An 18,189-nucleotide genomic window follows, 5' to 3' on the forward strand; every position below is an offset into this window, starting at 1 on the left:
GAGACCTGTGACTCTCACTTCTAAATGTTGAGCGTTAGAAGTAATCACTATATCCTAGAGACCTGTGATTCTCACTTCTGAATGTTGAGCGTTAGAAGTAATCACTACATAACCTAAAGACCCGTGACTCTCACTTCTGAATGTTAAACGTTAGAAGTAATCACTATATCCTAGAGACCTGTGACTCTCACTTCTAAATGTTGAGCGTTAGAAGTAATCACTATATCCTAAAGACCCGTGACTCTCACTTCTGAATGTTGAGCGTTTGAAGTAATCACTATAACCTAAAGACCCGTGACTCTCACTTCTGAATGTTGAGCGTTAGAAGTAATCACTACATAACCCAGAAACCCGTGACTCTCACTTCTGAATGTTGAGCGTTAGAAGTAATCACTATATCCTAGAGACCCGTGACTCTCACTTCTGAATGTTGAGCGTTAGAAGTAATCACTATATCCTAGAGACCCGTGACTCTCACTTCTGTATGTTGAGTGTTTGAAGTAATCACTATATCCTAGAGACCCGTGACTCTCACTTCTGTATGTTGAGTGTTTGAAGGAGCAGTCATTACCTGTGTGTCTGTCTTAGGTTTTATTTAGCAATGTCACAAGCGGGACTCAAACTCACAACCTTCTGGTCATGAACACTCTACCACTGAAAGACTGTTACTGGTTATCCGTAGATAGAAGTGAATACCGTGTGCTGAGAAAACATAGACTCACTATACAATTATACTGTAGATGTATTTAATTTCGTTGGGGGGGATCGTTGTTTTTGTAGTGAATACAATTTGTGTGGATTCATTTTTGTGTTTTTTTGTGATCTCTTAGAAATGACATATTATACGAGGAGGTAGTGGATGCTGACACAGTGCTGGTGTGACACACATGTTAGTTTCGTCTAAGTGGCATATCAGACGCGCAGGCTGCGTGAGCGGTTATCCGAAATCTTTAGATCTACATTGCACTGTGTTGTGTTAATATATATTGTCTACAGATGAGCTTTACTGGTGGAGCATTGAATGTTTGTGTTTCCACCTGTGTGTTTCTGTAATGAGTTGAAAAAATGCAGGTACATCGTAAAATGGTAATGATAATGGTACTGGCGAAATGTTACTATAAATAGACGACAAATAACAGACCGATATATCAGACATTTCCTTTAGTTAAAAATTCGAGTTGGATTTAATTTCTTTTTTGTTCAACGCGAAAATAACGAAATTTAATCCGACCCAAAATTAAATATGCTTACAGTATTATCTGTAATGCATTTTTTTTAATGGAATGAAATATTTGTTATGCTTAAGACCAGTGGTGGGAAACATAAAGGACGAGAAAAGCAATGTGACTCATAGGTCTCTCATCTTTCAAATCACACAATACATAACACTTACAATTAGTATCACAAGGAGTTAGAACTAGTGGTATTATGTGTGGTAGGCTGGGCCAATATATAATTTAATGTTCTACAACTGGTTCGAACTTTTACATATGGTAGACAAAATGTTTGCAATGTCCATGCTAAGTTTCCTTTAGATGCAGAATCTATGAAAGATTGATCACTCTCCTTGTTCTATTAAAACTTCAGATAATCCAGACAGAGACGAGGGGATCACGGAAGCTTCAAGTGATGAGGATATTGAAGAAAACCGTGAGGAACTGAAGTCTGGGGATCTTGCTGAATCAGGGAGCAGTGGAGATAATTGTGCAGAGGAAAATGACGATGATAAGAAATCAGAGGAATCTGATGAGGACACTCCTGAATCTGACGAGGACACTCCTGAATCCCGCTGTCCGTGGTGTCTCAACATTTTCAATTGTCAAAATTAAGTTGGAATAAGCCAATGCATCCTTAGGTATGTATTGTGTGATTTGAAAGACGAGAGACCCATGGGCCATATTATCTGTGTCATCTTTAATACATAATGTTCCAAACCTCATTCTGTCGTAGCACTTGACATAAACTTTTCATTTCTTAGGAGTGTTTGGAAAGTGAGTAAACTGATTCTGATGGCGAGGATGTTCCTAAAACAAACTTGATGACGAACAAACACAATGAAATAAGTGAAAGCAACGATGATCAGAATTTAGAGGAGACCACCGAGAATGAGGATGAATCAGATTCGTGTGGATAGTGACTCTAGGATAATGCATAACTGTCGCTAAGGAAACAAAGGACTTTTTCAAAGGAGTTAATTTGCTTAATCAGAAGTTCTGTCACTGAAGCTGAAATAGTCAGACACTAAAGTTACGATCATGTATCCATAAAGTATTTATTTTCTAGAATATTACAGCTCTATATTGATTATATATTAGATTGTGTATACATTTAGATATCTGGTTTGTATAATTGTTATCAACATTGCATTGTTTGAAGAATGTTATATCAGAATATAATATTGTCACGTAAAATCAGTGTTATTTGAATTTATTTTGTCAATGTTGGTAGAGACTTGATGTGTCTCTGTTACAGGACCAGAAGTATATTATCGTAAGGAGACTTTAACGAATACTTTAACTGTTAGATGTGGTTGTTAATTTGTAAAGACATCTTAACCAGAAAGTACCATAAACGCAGAATACTTTTCCGTTAAGAATACTTTATGATAATGACCTTAAAATCTTTCAGTTAAAGATATCATTTTACGCTTTTTACATAGTTATACATGTCAACTCTGATATGACTTGGGATAAAGAAATCAAATGTTTTCCCTCCATAAAGATTGACTAGTTGATTGATTGTATAATGTTTAACGTCCTCTCGAGAATCTTTCATTAACATGGGAATGTCATCAATGCCGGTGAAGGGCTGCAGAGCATAGGCCTATGCTGAACGCTTCCGACCACTGAACAGGGAGGGATTGTTATCGTGTCACACCTATTTAACTGATGGGTTGGATATTGGTTAACGTCCCGTTTGATTGGTTGGCTGGATATTGGTTAACGTCCCGTTTGATTCGTTGGCTGGATATTGTTTAACGTCCCGTTTGTTTGGTTGGCTGGATATGTCTAACGTTGAGATTGATTAGATGGTTATAGTTTAATGTATCGCTTGCTTGGTTGGTTGGATATTGTTTAACGTCCCGTTTGATTAGTTGGTTGGATAATGTTTAACATCCCGTTTGATTCGTTGGCTGGATATTGTTTAACGTCCCGTTTGATTGGTTGGCTGGATATGTCTAACATTGAGATTGATTAGATGGTTATAGTTTAATGTATCGCTTGCTTGGTTGGTTGGATATTGTTTAACGTCCCGTTTGATTAGTTGGTTGGATAATGTTTAACGTCCCATTGGCTTGGTTGGTTGGATATTGTTTAGCGTTCCGTTTAATTGGGTGGTTGGGTATTTTTAATGTCCCGTTTGATTGGTTGCTTGATTATTGTTTAATATTGCATTTGATTGGTTCGTTGGATGAAAGGTGAAGCTAACGAACAGTGATCAATCTCATAATTCCAACAAACAATACAAAATAGAGAGTTGGGCAAACTCGGACATCTAGATATACCAGAGGAGAGATAAGGTGCCTAGGAGGAGGATTGGTTGGGCAATGTTTAAAGTCCGGTTTGATTGGTTGGTTGGATATTGTTTAAAGTCCAATTTGATTGGTTGATTGGATATTATTTGGTGTCTTGTTTGGTTGGTTGCTTAGTTTGGTATTATTTAATGTCCAGTTTGATTGGTTGGTTGTTTCGATATTGTTTGATGTCCCGTTTCATTGGTTGGTTGGATATTTTAACGTCCCATTCAATTGGTTGGTGGGATATTGTTTAATGTCCCATTTGATTGGTTGATTGGATATTGTTTGGTGTGTTGTTGCTTAGTTGAACATTGTTTATTTTCCCTTTTGATTGGTTGATTGTTGTTTACTGTCCCGTTCGATTTGTTGATTGTTGTTTAGCGTCCCGTTTGATTGGTTGGTTATTGTTTGATTGGCAAGTTGTATATTGTTTAACGTATTGTTGTATTGATTGGTTCGGTATTGTTTAACGTCATATGATCGGTGTTTACAGCCTTCGATCAAGGAGGGATCTCTATCGTGCAATGTCTGCTGTGATATGGGGCCTCGATTTTTGAGGTCTCATCCGAAGGACCGCCCCATTTAATTTCTTATGAGAAGCAAGGGGTACTGATGCCCTATTATAACCGGAATCCCCACGGTAAGGGAATTTCAACTATCTCATCGTTTGTTAACAGATTTAGTATGTACAGGGATGTGCTACATGTATATAGCATTTAAAATAATACAAGCTGTAAATAAAGCAAAAAATACAAGAAGAAACAGAAAAGCATATCTGTGATTATCTGTGATTAAATCATTTCAAGGGATTATAGTATATCTAAAGATATAAACCCGTCAAATTAGCAGAATTAATGAATTCTTGTCTTCCTACAAAAAATCCTGTTCGTAATTTCCGATGCACAATGACCTTGGAGGTCACCAGTTCGGATAAATAAATGAGAGAGAGAGAGACACTCCGTGAGTGTCATATCTGTAAACAATTTAATCTGCCGATTTGGAAGAGAGAGAGAGAGAGAGAGAGAGAGAGAGAGAGAGAGAGAGAGAGAGAGAGATGTCAACAATTTAATCTGCCGATTTTAGAGCAGATTCATTAAAAACATATTTGAGCGACACCTTTATGTGATTATTAGTTTCTTACACTTACAACATTAGGAGACGAATTTACACAAGTCTTCCTATTACACGTACAGTATGTTGGTCCGTTTGAATTAATATAGTTTATAGTTCTTACACTTACAACATTAGAATATGAATTTACACAAGTTTTCCTATTGTACGTACATTGTGTTGGTCCGTTTGAATTAATATAGTTTAAACCAAAGTTATTCATGACACAACGTGATATTTTAAAACAAACGAAATGAGTAATTACATCAGTTTCCATCTTTGTATGACCTCGATGTCAGCAACCCGATTATGTTAATAAATAATCCTTCATCACGATTCCGTAGGAGGACATGATGGTTTTTACCGAACGCTCATTATAGGCATGCTCTCAGGTAGCATGCCGTTGTTTATTTTGGTAATTTTCATGAGATCTTAAGGAAGTTAGCAGGATGCTAACTAAGTATTTACTGGATCATTACTGATCCTATTGGTGCAAAATTAGTACACATCTATTGCTGAACCCTATCCAGTTGAAAATTGTTGTCAATTCAAATTTTGAAGTGGTTTGACGTGGATTATATTTTTTGGTGGAAGGATTTATTAATCGAAAATTTCTGAATCTGCATGATATTACAGTTTCTGTTTTATCCAATGGACCGTCTGTTGTTATACCTCTATACATGTATTTCATTTTAATGATTTGTGATACAGGCAGTTAATACTTGGAACTATTTCAAATGTTGTAATTCATTAACTTGGTTGAAACACTTTTCCAAACAGAACACTTATTTTTTTTTTTTTTTGATTAATGTACTTGAAATTTTGTATAAATATTCAGGATTTTCGCCAATAATTGAAATATTTGATCTTCAACCCCTATTTTTTAAGTTCCATTTTAAAATGTAAGACCAGACGTAGAGAATTATGTAAAATTTTAGAAATTGATATTACTCCTAATATGTCCTTTTAAACTCTCATTTTTTTATGATGAAGTTTTCCGTATATCAAGTGAGAAATAGGTTATTATTTATTTGCATTACTAGTATCATTTATTTTTTATTTTTAGTGTTAGCAAACCTGATTATATCTCTATTTTATGTAATTATTGATTTCTTTATGTGTAGTGTTAACAAACCTGATTATATCTCTATTTTATGTAATTATTGATTTCTTTATGTGTAGTGTTAACAAACCTGATTATATCTCTATTTTATGTAATTATTGATTTCTTTATGTGTAGTGTTAACAAACCTGATTATATCTCTATTTTATGTAATTATTGATTTCTTTATGTGTAGTGTTAACAAACCTGAATATATCTCTATTTTATGTAATTATTGATTTCTTTATGTGTAGTGTTAACAAACCTGATTATATCTCTATTTTATGTAATTATTGATTTCTTTATGTGTAGTGTTAACAAACCTGAATATATCTCTATTTTATGTAATTATTGATTTCTTTATGTGTAGTGTTAACAAACCTGATTATATCTCTATTTTATGTAATTATTGATTTCTTTATGTGTAGTGTTATCAAACCTGATTATATCTCTATTTTACGTAATTATTGATTTCTTTATGTGTAGTGTTAACAAACCTGATTATATCTCTATTTTATGTAATTATTGATTTCTTTATGTGTAGTGTTAACAAACCTGATTATATCTCTATTTTATGTAATTATTGATTTCTTTATGTGTAGTGTTAACAAACCTGATTATATCTCTATTTTATGTAATTATTGATTTCTTTATGTGTAGTGTTAACAAACCTGATTATATCTCTATTTTACGTAATTATTGATTTCTTTATCTGTAGTGTTAACAATCCTGATCATATCTCTATTTTATGTAATTATTGATTTCTTTATGTGTAGTGTTAACAAACCTGATCATATCTCTATTTTATGTAATTATTGATTTCTTTATGTGTAGTGTTAACAATCCTGATCATATCTCTATTTTATGTAATTATTGATTTCTTTATGTGTAGTGTTAACAAACCTGATTATATCTCTATTTTATGTAATTATTGATTTCTTTATGTGTAGTGTTAACAAACCTGATTATATCTCTATTTTACGTAATTATTGATTTCTTTATCTGTAGTGTTAACAATCCTGATCATATCTCTATTTTATGTAATTATTGATTTCTTTATGTGTAGTGTTAACAAACCTGATCATATCTCTATTTTATGTAATTATTGATTTCTTTATGTGTAGTGTTAACAAACCTGATTATATCTCTATTTTATGTAATTATTGATTTCTTTATGTGTAGTGTTAACAAACCTGATTATATCTCTATTTTACGTAATTATTGATTTCTTTATGTGTAGTGTTAACAAACCTGAATATATCTCTATTTTACGTAATTATTGATTTCTTTATGTGTAGTGTTAACAAACCTGATTATATCTCTATTTTATGTAATTATTGATTTCTTTATGTGTAGTGTTAACAAACCTGATTATATCTCTATTTTACGTAATTATTGATTTCTTTATCTGTAGTGTTAACAATCCTGATCATATCTCTATTTTATGTAATTATTGATTTCTTTATGTGTAGTGTTAACAAACCTGATCATATCTCTATTTTATGTAATTATTGATTTCTTTATGTGTAGTGTTAACAAACCTGATTATATCTCTATTTTATGTAATTATTGATTTCTTTATGTGTAGTGTTAACAAACCTGATTATATCTCTATTTTATGTAATTATTGATTTCTTTATGTGTAGTGTTAACAAACCTGATTATATCTCTATTTTACGTAATTATTGATTTCTTTATCTGTAGTGTTAACAATCCTGATCATATCTCTATTTTATGTAATTATTGATTTCTTTATGTGTAGTGTTAACAAACCTGATCATATCTCTATTTTATGTAATTATTGATTTCTTTATGTGTAGTGTTAACAAACCTGATTATATCTCTATTTTATGTAATTATTGATTTCTTTATGTGTAGTGTTAACAAACCTGATTATATCTCTATTTTATGTAATTATTGATTTCTTTATGTGTAGTGTTAACAAACCTGATTATATCTCTATTTTACGTAATTATTGATTTCTTTATGTGTAGTGTTAACAAACCTGAATATATCTCTATTTTACGTAATTATTGATTTCTTTATGTGTAGTGTTAACAAACCTGATTATATCTCTATTTTATGTAATTATTGATTTCTTTATGTGTAGTGTTAACAAACCTGATTATATCTCTATTTTATGTAATTATTGATTTCTTTTCTTTCTGTTTTGTTTAAACCAAGAGAAAAATCAAGTTTAATTGATTTCATTTTAAGTGCAAAAATGTCATGTCTAGAACACTGTACCTCAATAACAAGCGTTGAGAGCGCTGGTTTTATTTTCAATTTCCTGATTCTCCTTCAATGTACACATCAAAAATACACTTTCCAAAAGAATGACATTACTCCAGATCTCAGGTGTGAACCTCTTTTAAAATGGTTATCTTAGTTATACCGACAGTTGAGCAATACCGTGAGTGACAGCTTGTACTGCTCTAAAATATAGATGTTATAATTATCTGTGAACAAATAAGTGGACAATTTTAATTTTAGCTGACCTGAGCTGAATTGTCTATATATACTTTATCCAATCAAAATGAATTAGTTCACCTGTCCTGGAAGCTTTCCGCTTTAGGTCGTGTATTTACATTATTGTCTTCTCTAGAACCACTGGGCCAATGTTAGTAAAAGTTGGTACAAACAAAGGGGCTCACCACGAATTTTTTGTCTCAGTAAAATTGGTTTCATTTATTCTATATTTAAACAAGGTAGAAATCTGGAATCCCCCAAACCGCTAACTCAAATTTCCATTTATTTTCATTTTGTTTATATTTCAAGGACGGTAAATTTAACAACCCTGGTCTCGATCGATCGAGGAAAGATTATAGAGAGTAAAAATAATAAATATCGGTTTGAACCGTCATAAGTATGAAGAAGCGACGTATTATCTGTCGTTTTTTAACCATAGGAACTTTTCCTCAATCACTCAAAATAGAAACCAGGTCAAGGCGGTGGATGAGTTGCGGATTTTGTGGGAGGAAATCGGACTTCCTACTAGGGGGTCTTTGACTTTGATACTGTATAAGTCGATGCATATTATAAACATATATTACGTTTACAATTAAATTACATTTTTTGGCAGACAATAAGAACTATCAATCGAAGTCTTTATTTACACTTATGTTGTTTTCTGTGGGTTTTTTTTCTTCTTTTTTTGTGGGGAGGGGGTGGACACAGAATGTTTTCGCTGTTTTTCATCAAACTTGACTCCATAACAAATCAATTTTTTTTAAGGGGGTGGGGTGTTGGACACAGGATGATTTTGCTGTTTTCGATCTCGGCCTTGTATTCATCAAAGTTGACTCCATAACAAATCAATCTTTCGATGTACTACAGAATCCATATCAAGCTCACATCTGTCTGTTTTGACGAAGACGACCGTTACTCACCCTCCACCCACCGGTTTTTCATTATTTACTTTTCCTAACTTCTTTTCTACCAGCACTTTCTTGTGTTACTTTATGCTTTCTCCTGCAACGTGCAACATCCTGGCACTTCACAGTTCTTCCCGGCCATAGTAGTATCTTCTTTATCAATTTTTCTTTGGCGTTGCTAGGCTTAACACCACTTGTATCATTGGTACTGTATTGAGGGAAAATAACTCGCGGTGAAAATATTCGCTATTTACACGGTCTAGATAAATCCGCGAATTTAACAAACCATGAAAACATTTTATTAGAAAGTGACATCCTTGTTTTTAGTTCACTTAGACTGAAAAAATCGAGATTTCTATACAAAACACGAACACTACCAATGTAGCTTTCTATAATTACGAACTATATTTCTATCAGTTTTAATTGCTATGTATTTTTGTTCCATTTCTCACTACTCAAATAAATAATGATTTAACTATATGGGTCTTTTAAATGCCTCTTTATCATAAAGTTTGAACCGACTATTGATATGTGATCAATTAAAACACAGGAGGCATCCACGTGGATTTACATTCGTGTACACCCCCCCCCCCCATGCGTACCCTTATCGCGGGGATTAATCCCCTTGTAATGTGTTAATATCTTTGTGTAAGTCACGCTTGTATTGTTTCAATTATCTATATAATTTTGAACCCTCATACAGTGAGAAAAACAAAAACGTGTCATCATGAATGTGATGAACTAACGCATTAAACCTGATGAATAGCTGGATTGAAGTAAATCTTTGTCCGCCTACTTATTCGCCAAAACTACTAAACGTTCTAATGTTTAAACTTCCTGGCAGTTGTTTAGTTACTGAACTGAATACAGCTCACTGACGTAATGATGTTTGTATCAGTGAAATCTCTTTAATTTACATCTCCTTAACTTGGTTATTGTTCACAATAATTAACTTTCCCACGATATTGGCGTATACCGATGTTTGTCATCTAAAACGCATCGTTAATTGTAAAGAAAAACTGTTGTAGGGAAATAATAAGATACAGTTATAGCCAAAATCTGCCCTGTCAACAAAATTCACAAAAAGTATGTCACAAAATTTAAACATGCCACGAAACATGAACTACACAAGTTATGCATTGTTGCCTTTGACTGTGTGTGTTATTTATAAAGAATGTAAACTGTGTTCAACAGTATTGTTGAAGTACTAAAGATATAATCTGAGATATAGTCAAACTGGAGCGGGGATATGTATATACTTAATGTGTGTGTCTATGCATACGTTATTGTAAAACATTTGAAATGTGTAACAATTACACACAAATACGATAGGTGTAACTAATTAACATCGTATCCGTATATATACAATCGACTTTAAATATATTTTACCTGGTGTAGCAATCTACGTGAGCGGATAAAAGGATATGGTTTTATTCAGGTTGCAATTGTAATTGTAATTAAGATATTTATATAGCACCCTATCAACATTCGTTCTTTAAAGCTCTTTACAAATGTGAGAGAAAAGATATATGAAATCGATGTTCCCCATCATGTGAGTAAGATACCTATAGTGTCAGAATTAAAATACATTAATATTATTAATATAAAGCGCCTAATATAATGATTGATTGAATGTTGTTTAACGTTCCTCTCGAGCATATTTCACTTATATGCCGGTAAAGGGCTGCAACATTTAGGCTTATGATCGGCGTTGATATGAGGCCTCGGTTTTCGCAGTCTCATCCAAAGGACTACCTCATTTAGTTGCGTTCTACAACATGCAACGGGTACTGAGGACCTATTGTAACCCGGATCCTCAAGAGGTCCTAATATAATCATATAAATATCATAATAACATATAAAATAATTTAAAACAACCCCTAGGAATAATTGAATACATAGAAAGGACAAAAGTATAGAACCAAACCACAGTTCAAATAGGAACAGATTTAGGAATAGTTAAATACGTAGAACTGGCAAAGGTATAAAACCAAACCACAGTTCAAATAGCAACTGACTTAGGAATAATTGAATACATAGAAAGGACAAAAGTATAGAACCAAACCACAGTTCAAATAGCAATGAATGTTTTCTTTTCGTATTGTAAACAAATGTAACAGCCCTGTAAGAACACTAAGTATGCCAAAACAATCACAGATTAAAAGTTCATCTAAAAAGATGCATTTTGAGGTCCGTTTTAAAGCAAGAGAGTGGAGTACATTGTCTGAGACTAAAAGGTGGAGAATTCAGGAGACTCCAGAGAGGTAGATAGCTGTACATCGAGTACCGCGAGTTCTTTTTTGGACATTGACGACACATTTATCATGTTACCGATTCTGATAAACACACAAACATTACAGACAGTGATGTGTACTAAGACTGTTGATCCAAACACATTTTAAAAAGAAATTGTCGACATCGACACGATATCGTTGTGTGAATGTCGACATCGAAATCAGGCACGACGATCTTGATTCGATATTAATCTGACATTCTCGATAGCGACAATATCGACATCGAATTAGATATCGGACAAATATGCATATTTGGTTTGGGCTGCTAACAAAACTGAAAAAAATATTAACCCATGGGATTTTTCTCCCTTGAAAAAAAATAAGCAAATTCATAGGACGCACATTTCTTTTCTTTTTTTCTCTCGTAAATTAAGAAAAGCCATTAAAAGATTTAGCGATGTTTGTTAGACGAATTAGAAAAATGAAATATCTGAAATCGAATTGTCTATGGTACTGCTTATAAGTGTTAACTCTGTGTGTATTTCCTTGATGTTTGACCACATGAAGCATTTGTAGTCGTTCTTTCGGACATTAACAATTACTTTTTGCCTAGTTAGCTGGGAGAGTGAGACAATTTTATTCCTTGATGGGCCAATCTACGACACAAGGCGGGTGTGATCGGTCGACAGGGTATGTTTACTCTTCCTAGGCACTTGATTCTACCTCTGGTATATCAAGTGGTCCGTGTTTGTCCAACTCTCTATTTTGTATTGCTTATAGGGAGTTATGAGATTGATCACTGTTCATTATCTTCACCTTTCATCTTACCACGTGTGCGTTCTCTGCCAGGATTTCCTTCAGTGACCAGCTGCTAACCTTCCGTTGAACCTCTATGAATGCAGTAAACATCTTCCTGAAGCTTTATTCCATTGCTATGTTGATGTCGATTTCTATTAAGGCTGTCAACATTTCCCCGAAGTTTCATTTTTTGCTCTGTTGATGTCGATTTGCAAAACCATATGACATTGATCTTGGAAGTAGGACTCCGTCACTTCGACCTGATTCCCCTGGGTTCTTCGAACATCGTATAATAAATATCATAAATATCACCATCTAAAGTCAGATAAATCTTAAGTCTTTGCCTCTTGATTAATTGTTCTATTCATTTTGATTTTGTTTTTATTTCACAAGAATTCAGAAAGGTCAATGGGTCATATCTGGTTTGATCATTGACAGGTCTAACAACTGTCTTGTGATTTTGTAGAGACACAAACATCTGAGTTTTAGTTCTCTGGTTGCCTTCATCTATACTTGCTTCATATCTTTATATTTGTTTCAGGGATTCCATCTGCGTTTTCACTGATTGCTTCTGCAGTACTATGAACATCTGAGTTTTCGTTGATTGTTTCTGCAGTCATATGAACATCTGAGTTTTCGTTGATTGTTTCTGCAGTCATATGAACATCTGAGTTTTCGTTGATTGTTTCTGCAGTCATATGAACATCTGAGTTTTCGTTGATTGTTTCTGCAGTCATATATACATTTGAGTTTTCACTGATTGTTTCTGCAGTCATATAAACATGAAATGCGAAGATAACGAACAGTGGCCAATCTCATAACTCCTATAAGCAATAGAAAAAAGAGTTGGGTAAACACGGACCCCTGGACACACCAGATGTGGGATCAGGTGCCTAGAAGGAGTAAGTATCCCCTGTCGACCGGTCACACCCGCCGTGAGCCCTATATCTTGATCAGGCATACGGAGTTATCCATTGTCAAAATGAATGTGTCATGAACGACCTAAAAATCGGCACGAAACATGTCAGACAGCATTTGACCTAATGGTAAGTTGTATTGGCAAACAAGATCGTTATAACGACAATACAATTAGCAAAATACTGATTTTAAACGAGACTGTTGGAACCCCTGCGCCATCAACTTGTTTGTTGGTAGTCTGCACCGATTTAGAAACTGACCATACGGAGATCAATTTCTTGCATATCGAATAAGTTGTGAAATTTAAACACCATATGCAGGTGATAATGGAATATTGCTACATAAATATGGGAATATGATGATGGAGAAGTTGAAAGCATCCCGTTTGTCATAAAGTTTCGTTGTTAATTTGCCGTTAATATCTGAATTTTCGCTGATTACTTCTGCTGTGATATAAACATCTGGGTTTTTACTGATGTGCTTCTACTGTGATGTCAACATCTGGGTTTTTGCTGATTATTTCTGCAGTGATACTAACATCTGAATCTTTACAGATTCCTTCTGCAGTTAGATAGACATCTGAAGTATCTCTGAGTGTAGGTTTATTTGTCTCGTTGATGGCATCTACATTCGTTTACAATACATAAATTAGGAGCTCCAAGGCTTCGGCTTTGGTCTTTTCTATTATGTTGTATTTACTATTCTACCCTTGAATTGTTAGCTTCATGCCGGTAACAGTTTAATTCTTAACAACCGTGAACCTTTCTGACGTTGTTGTACACCTGATTTTCTTGTGAACTACTTGTCGAATGTCGCAAGTGCATAAAGGCGGTGTCATTACGATTGTTATGAAAATGCTGCTATTTTACAGACATATTTACGTAGTTTTTCCTAAATGAATTATATTTTTCTTTCATTATTTTGCCAATACAAAATGAATCTCACAACGTTTACATAAATATATAAGATCTATATAGCATCAACATTTTATGGGTTTTTTGTTTTTGTTTTTTTGTTGTTGCTTTTTTGCTTTCCTTAAAGCAGGGGTCATATTTGTGGATTTGATTATCTGACTATCAATTCAAGAAAAATAAAGCACACAATACCGAAGTAATGTTAAAAATGATATGTAATCATTAAGTTATGTAATTCTTAAGTAAAAGTTGCGAAAAGGTTTTGATATGTTACTGTTTAATTACCCTGCAATTCTATGTAAACTACCTGAACATCTATATTTGATAAAAAGTAAGAATGAAAAATGTACAACAAACGTTAGCTGTTTAGTTTGTCTATATGTGCATCATATTACTACATATGTTCAAAGACGCTGATAATACCACTGGTTAAACATTTAAATACACTTAAAGATACCCTGTACACAATTCAAAAACGCTGACAATACCACTGGTTAAACATTTAAATACACTTGAACAAACCCTGTACATAATTCAAAGAAGCCAATAATGCCACTGGTTTTAAACATTTAAATACACTTAAAAATACCCTGTAGTAAAATTGTTTACTCGATTATAACAAATAACGTATCGAGATAGGTTCACTGTCTGTTCTTGGTTTGGTGTTTTATTTGTCATATATATTTGATTGACATCGCACCTGAAGAAGTGTCTGTTTAATTTTAATTTTGATCTTCTCATGACAACGTCTTGGGTTTTTTATTGTCGTGGGTAATTCATTTTAGCAATACATAGGTCTTATAGCTCCCTTGCATAGTCACTAAAGCATTGAACCTGATAATCTATATTTAGCTCTAAAACTTCATAGTTATTTCGGATTTCGAGCATTTCGGTTGAGCGTCGCTCACGGTTGGTGCCGTGTGGGTTTTGCATTCCTGATGCACCAGGCGCACCTCGACAAACAACGCCCCCCCCCCCCCCCCAGCGACACTCAACCGAAATGCCCGAAATCCGAAATAACTATGAAGTTTTAGAGCTAAATATAGCCAAAAAACAGCGTGCCAAACAAGTGGAGCCAAATTCGTCCAAGGATAAGAGCTATGCATGAGGGAGATAGTCCTTAATTTTGAAATGAATTTCTAAATTTTCTAACAGCAATTAAATATACATCCGTATTTTCAAGCTAGTAACGAAGTACTTAGCTACTGTGCTGTAGAGACCCTCGGGGACTAACAGTCCACCAGCAGAGGCCTCGACCCAGGGGTCACAATGCAAAACCCACACGGCACCAACCCTGATGCACCAGACGCGCACCTCGACAAACAACGCCCCCCCTCCAGCGACGTTCAACCGAAATGCTCGAAATCCGAAATAACTATGAAGTTTTAGAGCTAAATATAGCCAAAAACAGCGTGCTAAACAAGTGGAGCCAAATTCGTCCAAGGATAAGAGCTATGCATGAGGGAGATAATCCTTAATTTTGAAATGAATTTCTAAATTTTATAACAGCAATTGAATATACATCCGTATTTTCAAGCTAGTAACGAAGTACTTAGCTACTGTGCTGTAGAGATCCTCGGGGACTAACAGTCCACCAGCAGAGGCCTCGACCCAGGGGTCACAATGCAAAACTCACACGGCACCAACCCTGATGCACCAGACGCGCACCTCGACAAACAACGCCCCCCCCCCCCCCCCCCCTCCAGCGACGTTCAACCGAAATGCTCGAAATCCGAAATAACTATGAAGTTTTAGAGCTAAATATAGCCAAAAACAGCGTGCTAAACAAGTGGAGCCAAATTCGTCCAAGGATAAGAGCTATGCATGAGGGAGATAATCCTTAATTTTGAAATGAATTTCTAAATTTTATAACAGCAATTAAATATACATCCGTATTTTCAAGCTAGTAACGAAGTACTTATGTTTAGAATCCCGTGCTGGTGATCCTTATTAGCCTCTTAATCACGGCATATTATGCGAAAATCTAAAAACAAAACACCAAGACATCTCATAGTTTGATCCGCCACTCCTTCAATGTTTCATCTCATAGTTTGATCCGCCACTCCTTCAATGTGTCATCTCATAGCTTGATCCGCCACTCCTTCAACATCTGGGACGTAGTTACGAAATGATTTACCTTCATTGATCCGACACGCATTCCTCGTGATAAACTAGCATTATGCAGAGTGTCTATTAAGAGAGAAAAAAACGATCAGTGAAGTAAAGTTTAAAAGGTAGAACGCTTGAAGAAATATGTTAGTACATATGTCCGAAGTCCACAAGACATGTATTAACTCAACTTTTCACGTATTTGAATTTTGTCAAACTCAGCCATATTTTCCAAATGATTAAGCAACAGCTAAAGTTACATCAAAATGTGTTATGACTTATCGGTTAAATACCACCTAACAATACAACAGGAAATAAAGGAGTCATACCACCTGTTTAAATGATCACAAAACAGTCCCCCGGACATCTATTCAATATCATGTGTGGATTATCAATCTTGAATTAGCATGTGTTAGATGTATGTAAAAGGGTATCCTCACAGAACTGACAGCATGAAGAATGTCTCTCTCTCATCAAATGGCTTTTTTAATCAAAGGTTATCGAGACTGATATGAGACTGTTATTTTATACACCGGGATACATAATACATCGACTAAAATTCAAATATAAACATCATGTCAACTGGATATACTTTAACCGAGGTGAGGAATGCGGAACATTTTTAAACAGTTTCGAAAAAAATGTGTACAAGAGAAAAGTTGTTTTCATATACTGGGTGTATCATCAGGACGCCGGAATATCAATTAATCTGAATAAGTTGTAGAGTAAGAAACATCTTATCGGTGTATTTTAACGCTAACGTAACGGGAAATCACTCTGATGCTTGCTGAAAGTAGTTGTCAAGAAGCGCAGATATATCGATTATGATGAAAAGGTGAAAAAAAACGAGCTGTTATGAATAATAACCTTCAATTTATCCGTTTAGACAGAATTTAACATTTAGCTACTCTTCATGTGACCCTGCATGGTAACACAATTTGTAAAAGTCGTATAAGTAAAACTAAGTATTCAAATTTGAATTTGTGATGGTAAAACACACGCATGTTTAAGTCGCAAAAGACAATATTAGTTTGGACATTACTGACAGTAGTTTGTTCAATTTAAACCTGCTAGTTTTGTCAACAATCTATTGGTGTTTTCATTATATAGGATTATCCACTTTCAAACATTTGGACTTTGAATATTTCCTATCTTTGCATTGGAGGGAAACTAGTATGGTACTGCTTATTTAGTTAGCCAAAAAAAACATGTCATTGGTTAAACTGTTGTCTGACTGTTTCATAGTGATTGTTAAGCCGTTCTAGGAACACTCATTTTGACTATGGATAACTCGATTTACCTGATCAATATGTAGGGGCTCATGGAGTGTGTAACCAGTCGACAAGGTGTGATTACTCCTCCTAGGCACCTGATCACACCTCTGGTATATCAAGGGGTTATATCATGACCAGGTAAACGGAGTTATCCGTAGTCAAAATTAGTGTGCAAAGAAAGGGTTTACAATCGGATGAAAAAATTCCGACAGCTATGTGTTTTATGCTGAATAGTCGGTTAAAGAGCTTTTTAGCTCACGTTACTTTTACATTGTTCCGACTTTGAAGAAAATTACTTACTTATATCATCACATGTGAATGGTGAGTATAATGAACAGTAATCAATCTCACAACTCCAATAAGGAATACAAATTAGAGAGATATAAACACCATATGCAGGGTATAATGAAATATTGCTACATAGACTATACTAACTAAATACTTAATAAATGTCTCCCATTTAATGTTTAAACTTGAAAACAAGAACTATGCTAAATAAAAGACAAAGTAAGCATGGCATACAGAACAAAAAAATCGCAACGTTTTTCAATCAACAATAACAGTAAAATGTTAGCAAAAAGAACTGTTGCAGAGAAAAAAAAACCCAAAACATCAACAACAAAATGAATGGCGTTTAAAAGATATACCCTGACCCTTATTAATTTACCAATAGTAATTTCAAACAAAGCTCGCATTGTTGACATACTGACTGGGATAATTGTCAAACAGTATATCGATAGAAACATACTAGTATTAAATAAAAGCATGGCATTTGATACAAAGCATGCATACATTAAGTGGCATAGGCTCTACACCAGCATATTGGAAATAAGTCGCAC

General features: G+C 34.3%; 2 protein-coding genes and 1 pseudogene across 3 annotated transcripts in view; all 3 read left to right on the top strand.

Annotated features, from left to right (window-relative positions):
* Positions 1-2,411, top strand: part of LOC125660976 (uncharacterized) — a 100,915-nt pseudogene extending 98,504 nt beyond the window's left edge.
* The window catches only part of LOC125667650 (uncharacterized), a 161,218-nt gene that overhangs the window by 89,148 nt on the left and 53,881 nt on the right, over positions 1-18,189 (top strand). The gene's annotated exons all lie outside the window — the stretch shown is intronic.
* LOC125682758 (uncharacterized) overlaps positions 1-18,189 on the top strand; it is a 222,865-nt gene that overhangs the window by 42,282 nt on the left and 162,394 nt on the right. The window lies entirely within an intron of this gene.

Source organism: Ostrea edulis, chromosome 8 (assembly GCF_947568905.1).
Source record: "Ostrea edulis chromosome 8, xbOstEdul1.1, whole genome shotgun sequence".
In the NCBI taxonomy this organism is placed as follows: Eukaryota; Metazoa; Mollusca; class Bivalvia; order Ostreida; family Ostreidae; genus Ostrea; species Ostrea edulis.